Below are 8,082 nucleotides of genomic sequence, written 5' to 3'. Positions count from 1 at the left end.
GTTGTAAGGTGCAACAAACCAAACAAAGAACATAATAGTGGATGCTCCAGTAGGACCAGCTGAGAGAGAGTGAGACTACCAGAAGTTTTCCTGAGTGTCTTTGACGTTTAACGTTGTTCATGGGTGTTTTAAGCCCCCAAAATCGCCTTCCAGGCAGCGCTGACTGGAAGGCACTAGGATGGCACTATGGTTAGGGTTTGGATTAGGGTTATGCGCCTTGAAGTCAAAGGTCGCAGCGCTGCCTGAAAGGAGATGTTGGGGGCTTAAAACACCATTGAGCTGTAACATTAGACAACTAATGGTAAAAGCATGCTGCATGCTTATTGGCTCACTGACACTGATGAGATTTACTACTTGGGTGTTGAAATTTGGTAGAATGGCAAAGCATCTTTTGATACTCAGTAAGAAGCCAATAAAATAGTATTGAATTCGGTACCCAGCCCTAGGTTCTGTACCATTTTTCCTTTTTTATTACTGCGTACTGTATCATCAAACTGTATCATCAAACAGTGACATCAGTGTGTACTGATGTCACTGTTTGACAAGTGTTTATTGTTGTGATGGGGGCGGAAGGAGGACCCAAACGCAGTGTAGCAGGTGGAAGGCAAAAAGCGTTTATTGGGGAACACAGCAGCAACGGATACCAAAAAACGTCAAAACACGGGAGCCGAGAAAAACCAAAAACCGAAGCACAAGGGCTGGAAACTCCAGGGGAAGTAAACGGGGCAAAAAATATCACGGGAAGTCTTACAGAGCTGGAACAGAGGAGAGGTGACGACACTGGAGAACAAAAGGATCTAACAAGAGGCAAAGGAAACACGGGGGTTAAATACATAGTTAGGCAATAGGAACAGATGAGACAACAGGTGAATCACATTAGGCGGGGCTGGACAATCAGACACACAAGTAAGCTAGACAGACAGACAAGACAGGAAGTTGACTACCAAAAAAGCAGAAAGCATAACAAACACACAGGGAAACATAAGCACGAAGCTATGACACCAACTAGGGAGAAAACGGGACAAAACACCGGGAGGCTAAATGGGAAAATAACCCCAAACAAAACCCCAACCCACAACAGAACCCCCCCCCCAAAGACGATACCAGATGTCCAAAACCCCAAACAAAAACCAAAGGAACAAAAAACAACCCATTAAGGGCGGAAGACACTGGAAAAGAGGGGTCCAAGGACGGAGAAACGGGACAGAAGGAAACCCGGGCACGGGGGACAAGGGCATGGGGAGCACGGACAAAGAAGCCGAACCGGACAAGGAAAGGCATAACAAGAATGAAGCGGAGATAGGAGCAGGCCGAAGAGAAGGAACAGGGAGCGAGAAGAGGACCGAAGGAGGAGCGAGAGAGGGACTGAGAGAGAGCGGAGAGGGACTGAGAAGAGGGAGCGAGAGAGGACTGAGAAGGAGAGTGAGAGAGGGATGAGAGGAGGCGACCGGAAGGAGGACCAGGAATAGGAGATGGGAAGGAATAGGAGAGGGCGAAGGAGGGACAAGACTGAGACTAGAGGACGCAGGGGGAGAAAGATAGGACAGAAGACCAGACAGAGAAGGCACTACCGGTGGGCACAAGGAAGTCCAGAACAAGGGCTGAGACCGTAGCGAGCGAGGGACCAAAGAAAAGACTGAGGAGGGACAAAGGGTAGGGACAAGAGAGAGCGAGCGGACACCGAGAAAGACACAGAACAAGACAGACAGAGGAGGGAAAAGAACAGAGCGGTAGAACCACAGAGACCCACATAAAGAAGGAAGAAGCGACAGAGAGAGATAGACAGCAAACCGAATGAGAGAGAGACAGAGGACAAGAACGACAGACAGACAGACACCGGAACGAAAAAGACAGAGGAAAAGACACCAGGACGGAGAGCAAACCCCGGGAGAAACAGAGACAACCCAGAAAGAGAGAGACAGACAGACAGAGACATCAAACAGAGCGAGAGTGACACAGAGAAGACAGAGAGACATAGGGAGCACAGAGACAGAGCAATGGAGACAGGGCGGGACCAAAGACAGCGAGGGATTGGAGGAGAGGGACAGAGAAAGGGAGCCGAAAAGGAACTAGGGCAGGCACAGAGAGAGAGCCAGAGCGACGGGGACGAAAGAGACACAGAGAGCAGAGACAGAGACACACGGAAAGAGAGCGAGCTACACACAACAAACAGGGGAGAAAAGGGACAGCGACGCAGAGTGCAAGACAGACAGACTAGAAAGGGAAGAGACAGCAAACGCAGAGACGAGTGAACTAGACCGACACAGGGACCAAGAGAGACATGGGAGAGACTGATACAACCAGAAAGACAGTGAGACACAAGCCACACCGAAAGAGGAGAAGCAAAGAGAGCAAGACAGACAGATACAGTACAGAGACAAGACAGACAATACAAAAAGCAAGAGAGACAGTGCGATTGAGACGAGTAATCGGGAAGGGCGAGGATGAGACAAGAGAGGACTAGGAGGAGAAGAACAGAGAAAAGAGCGGAGAAGCACAGGGACAGGTACAGCGCAGCCTAGATAGAAAGGCAAAAACACTAGAACGGAGAGGAACGGAAGTCACCCACACAAACAGCAGAAAAAGGGACTGAAACCCAGAGACAGGACAGACACAGGAAGAGAGAGACACCCACACAAAACAAGCAAAAGGGACAGCGAGGTTTGTGTGGGAGAGACAGAGCGACACCCGACCGAGCAAGAGAATGCGAACCAGACGACACATGGAGAGAAACACAGGGAGACACGTAAAGAGATCAAGAAGGGAGTGGGACCGAGCACAGGACTCACAGAGACTGGACGAAGGGTGGAGAGACAAAAGGGAGAAGACGAGACGCAAAAACCAGACAGACAAAAGAGAGCGAGACGGAACTGACCACAGAGAGGGAGACAGACAGGCACCGGGACCGAAGAAACCGAAGCAGGAGAGAAAAAAATAAAGAAACAAACAAGAAACAATAACTAAATAAAAAAACAATGAGACTAGGCAACCAGAAGGAGGATGGAACGAAAGAAACCAACCAAGGAGAGGGACCAGACTAAGAGACCAAAACGAGGGAAACAATGACACAGAGGACGGAAGAGAGACATACATAACAAAAACAGAGAAGGGGAGAGAGATACAGAGAACGTGGGTGACTCACCAACACAGGGATCGACGACCGAGAGAAGAGACTTAGGAGGTTCGAGGGGATGCATAAGACTGCCCAACAGAGGGCGCACTAGGAACGCGAGAGCGGGCGTACAAAAACAAACCACAAGAGGGCGCACTAGAGACCCAAGAATGGGTATACTACAAAAGCCCACGAGAGGGCGCACTAGGAGTACGAGGAACACGGAGAAGCCCACAGGGGGGCGCACTAGGAAGAGCCCGCGGGGAGCTCACAGAAAGCCCGCGAGGAGCTCACGGAAGAGCCCGCAGAGGACTCCGCGAAGAGCCCGCGGAGGAGCTCACGGAAGAGCCCGGAGAGCTCACGGAAGAGCCCGGCGAGGGCTCACGGAAGAGCCCCGGAGACTCACGGAGAGCCCGCGAGAGGCTCAGACAGAGACCCGCGAAGGCTCACGGAGACCCACTGGAAACGGACAGGCGTAGACCGGGCAGGACGGGAGCGACGAACGGTGGGACTACAGACGGTCGGTTTTGGCGGCAAATTTGGACGGAGTGGACACAGGGACAGGGAGGAAGACGGGGACAGGAACGGTGACAGGGACAGAGACAGTGACCGGGAAAGGGACAAAGACTGGAACGAGACAAACACAGGGACTGAGACAAGCACGGGGACAGACGTAGCAGGGGACAAGCACTGGGACGGGATCCGAACAGGTAAGAGACGGGACAGAACAGACACAGTGATGGGACAAAGACGTGACGGGACAGACACAAGACCAGGAGACTAGGACTAGGAAGCAAAGACAACGGGGGGCCGGGGTTCCTGAGACCTGGGACTGAGGCCAGGACCTGAGGAGCCAGGGACTGAGTCCCGAGGGATCCCTGAACCGGACCAGGAACCCCGGGAGCACTGCCCAGGGAGACGGAAGCCCAAGCACCAACTGGGGGTCGGGGCGCTGACCGCCGCCGAGGGCTAAAAACTTGGCCGTCGGCCGGAGGCAGGGCCACCGAGCGCCAGCCGGGGTCAGAAGTGCTGGGCCTCTGGTCAGGGTTGGGTGGTCTGGTCGGCTGCTCTGGGGGGCCGGTCGGCCGGTCTGGGTCAGGGAAGCCAGTCGGCTGGTCTGGGTCAGGGGGGCCAGTCGGCCGGTCTGAATCTAAGGGGCCGGTCGGCTGGTCTGGGTCAGGGGGGCCATCGCCGTTGGGTCTGGAGGTCTGGACGGCCGGTCGGGTCGGGGGCCAGTCGGCCGGTCTGGGTCTTGGGGGCCAGTCGGCCGGTTTCGGTCTGGGTCCAAGGGGTCGGTCGGCTGGTCTGGGTGGCCGGGTGATCGCTGGGGGTCAGAGGCGGATTCCAGGGAGGACTGTCCAGTGCACACTCCCTGGGCATCCGCCTCTACAGGCACCGGCTGGGGGTCCGCCTTGTCGGCGGGAGCTGGCGGCTGGGGGTCCGCCTCGTCGGCGGGAGCCGCGGCTGGGGGTCCGCCTCGTTGGCGGAAACCGGTGGTTGGGGGTCCGCCTCGTCGGCGGGAGCCGGCGGCTGGGGTTGGGGGTCCGCCTCGTCGGCGGAAACCGGGCGTGGGGGGCCCCTCGTCGGCGGGAACCGCTGCTGGGGGTCCGCCTCGTCGGCGGGAGCCGGCGGTTGGGGGTCCGCCTCGTCGGCGGAGCCGGCGGCTGGGGTCCGCCTCCCGGAAACGCGGCTGGGGTCCGCCTCGTCGGCGGAAACCGCGGGCTGGGGTCCGCCTCGTCGGCGGAAACCGCGGCTGGGGGTCCGCCTCGTCGGCGGAAACCGGCGGCTGGGGGTCCGCCTCATCGGCGGGAGCCGGCGGCTGGGGTCCGCCTCGTCGGCGGGAGCCGGCGGCTGGGGCTGGGGGTCCGCCTCGTCGGCGGAAACCGGCGGCTGGGGGTCCGCCGCGGTGGCGGCAGTAGGCGGCTGGAGGTCCGGAAGGCTGGGCGCCGGCTCGCTGGTAGGAATCAAGGTGGTCTGCAGGCTGGCTTCCAGCTGGTAGATCTCTCTTAGCAGGGCCTTTATTCCTGGAAGCCTGAAAAGCCTGGGTTTGCCTGCCACAGAGTTCCTGATCAGGGCACATATGGTCAGCCGGCGCTCGGCATCTGTGGTCCTCCCCAATTCGGTGACGAACCGGTGGAGGGTGTACTCCAGCCGCTCAAGTTCCTCTACGCCGCCTCCAGAGAGCGCTGGGTCCGCAGTGGCTCCCGGAACACCGGTATCAGCCGGTTCCGCCGATTCCGGGAGGGGCCCAAACTCCCTGTCTACCTCCTCCCACCGCACCATCATTAGGTGCCACGTCTCCGTGGGATCCCCGTCGTGCATGCGGCAGAACGCGGAGGACATTAGGTCCGCCAACGGGTCCAGCGGGTGGAGAAGCGGCTCGAAGGTGTACTCTGCTGGGTCCATGACTGGTTAGATCCTTATGTTGTGATGGGGGCGGAAGGAGGACCCAAACGCAGTGTAGCAGGTGGAAGGCAAAAAGCGTTTATTGGGGGAAAACACAGCAGCAACGGATACCAAAAAACGTCAAAACACAGGGAGCCAGAGAAAAACCAAAAACCGAAGCACAAGGGCTGGAAACTCACAGGGGAAGTAACAGGCAAAATATCACGGGGATCTTACAGGGCTGGAACAGAGGAGAGGTGACGACACGCTGGAGAACAAAAGGATCTAACAAGAGGCAAAGGAAACACTGGGTTAAATACATGAGGTAATGAGGCATAGGAACAGATGAGACAACAGGTGAATCACATTAGGGCGGGCTGGACAATCAGACAAACAAAGTAAAGCTAGACTAGACAAGACAGGACAAGACAGGAAGTTGACTACCAAAATAAGCAGAAAGCATAACAAACACACAGGGAAACATAAGACAGAAGCTATGACACCAGACTAGGGAGAAAACCGGGACAAAAACACCGGGAAGGCCAAATGGGAAAATAACCCCAAACAAAAACCCCAACCCACAACAGTTTATGAATGTTTTAATGCATGGAAATGATGATAATGATGGTATAATGTACTGTATATCCTTAAATTTGAGCATTTACCATAACCAGATTTTATATTGTCCACTTCAATGATAAAAGCCCTTCGGCCATTTTCCAAGGCCATTGCACTGTTTAATAATGTTTAAATTACTGTTTAAAATATTGTCTATATGGCATCAAATATTTTATAGTTGCTTAATGAATAGTGACTTGCATTTAAAGTATCTGTTAACATTTCTTTCTTAAGTGTATTTGGATTTTGAGTTAAAGCTTCTTAAAACATTTTATGTAATAAGTTTAAAGTACTAATTAAAGTATTCTATGTTGGGATTTTCTCTATGAACTTTAAACGTTAAGTACACAAAATAAATATTTTCTTACAGATAATGTGACTTTTTATTGCAACGGTGATAAAAATATTTAAGCTTGATAAACTTTGTATTATTTGTACTTTTAAAATATAGTACCTAGTAAATGTGCTTGATCAGGAAAGTTTATTTGACTTATAAAATGATGTTAGAGTCACTTAAATGAACCTAGTAAGAGCATCATATTGGAGAACATTTGTTTAACTTACAAATCTAAGTAAGCAAAACAGAAATTTTTTGATGAAATCAGTTCAAATTTTTTTGATATATATTAATCAGGTTTTACAGTGCAGTTTTACTTCTTTCATTATTAGCCAGGGTCACACGGAACAGGCAAACGCAGAATGTTTCACAAAATTTTCTGCAGATTGTAAACAAATAAAAAAATATCAACTAAAACTCAGAATGTCTCCACCCCAAGCGAAAAAACAGTAAATAAATTCTGAAGATTTTCATTCTCAAAACTGGGTGGGCTGATAAGATGGGCTGAGTGAGGTCTGACTCTATCTCAGACTACATAAACTTCTATGTAGACTGCACTGTCCCAACAAAGACAGTTCAGTGTTACCCAACAACAAACCATGGGTAAAAAAAAACATCAAGAACATCCCGAATGCAAAGAGGAGAGCTTTCAGAGATGGGAATAGGGAGGAGGGGAAGGCCATTCAGGGGGACCTGAAGATGAAGATCAGGGAGGCGAAAGAGAAGTACAGGAGGAAGTTGGAGCGGAAACTCCAGCTGAACAAAATGAGGTGGCTTTAGACCTACTGGCAGCAGAGGAGTTAAAGGCACCTTGGACAGGGCCAAATAACTTGATCTGTTAATTTTACCAGATTTGGTTCTATGGCTTCTGCCGCTAACTCAACTGCTGACTCACCTCCAACCCCCCTACTCCCCCCTTCTCCTCCTTACTGTCCCTCGCCCTCCTCCTGGGAGATGCTGCTTACTCCCCCCTCCTCCGGCTCTCAGGTTAACATATCTCTCCAGCCTGATGACTCCTCCTCTCCCCCTACCCCACCTGTAACCTCTGTGTGCTTCACTGCGGACAAGGTGAGAAGACAGCTAAGTGGACGGCACTCTAATAAGGCTAAAGGCCCTGATGGTGTCGGTCCTGGGGTGCTTTAAGCCTGTGCCCCCCAGCTATGTGGAGTCCTTCACCATGTCTTCAGCCTGAGCCAGACCCGCAGCACTGACCTCCCATATTATGAAGACCCTGGAGAAACTGGTTTGGAACAGTTGCGGCCCCTGGTCAGATCCCTCTTGGACCCCCTCCAGTTCTCCTACCTGCCCCAACTTGGAGTTGAGGACGCTATCATCTTCCTGCTCAACCGCATCTACGCCCACCTGGACAAGCCGGCGAGCAAGGTGAGGGTCATGTTCTTTGACATTTCCAGTGCTTTCAACACCATACGGACGGCCCTACTGGGTGAAAAGCTGACAGGTGTAGGTGGATCCCCCCCCCTCGTGTCCTGGATTGTTGACTACCTGACAGGCAGAACACAGTATGTGCTCCTGCAACACTGTGTGTCAGACAGCGTGGTCAGCAACACCAGGGCCCCGCAGGGGACTGTCCTCTCTTCCTTCCTCTTCACCATCTACACCACAGACTTCA

General features: G+C 52.8%; 1 long non-coding RNA gene across 1 annotated transcript in view; it reads right to left on the bottom strand.

Moving 5' to 3' along the window:
• Positions 1 to 8,082, bottom strand: part of LOC116686766 (uncharacterized) — a 20,132-nt gene that overhangs the window by 8,958 nt on the left and 3,092 nt on the right. Inside the window, exon 2 of the long non-coding RNA XR_004331348.1 lies at positions 186 to 279. This is a non-coding gene — a long non-coding RNA (uncharacterized LOC116686766). The remainder of the gene's footprint in view (positions 1 to 185; positions 280 to 8,082) is intronic.

The sequence above is a fragment of the Etheostoma spectabile genome, unplaced genomic scaffold (assembly GCF_008692095.1).
Source record: "Etheostoma spectabile isolate EspeVRDwgs_2016 unplaced genomic scaffold, UIUC_Espe_1.0 scaffold465, whole genome shotgun sequence".
Lineage (NCBI taxonomy): Eukaryota > Metazoa > Chordata > Actinopteri > Perciformes > Percidae > Etheostoma > Etheostoma spectabile.
The sequence above is the reverse complement of the archived record's forward strand: the minus strand, read 5'-3'. Positions and strand labels throughout refer to the sequence as shown.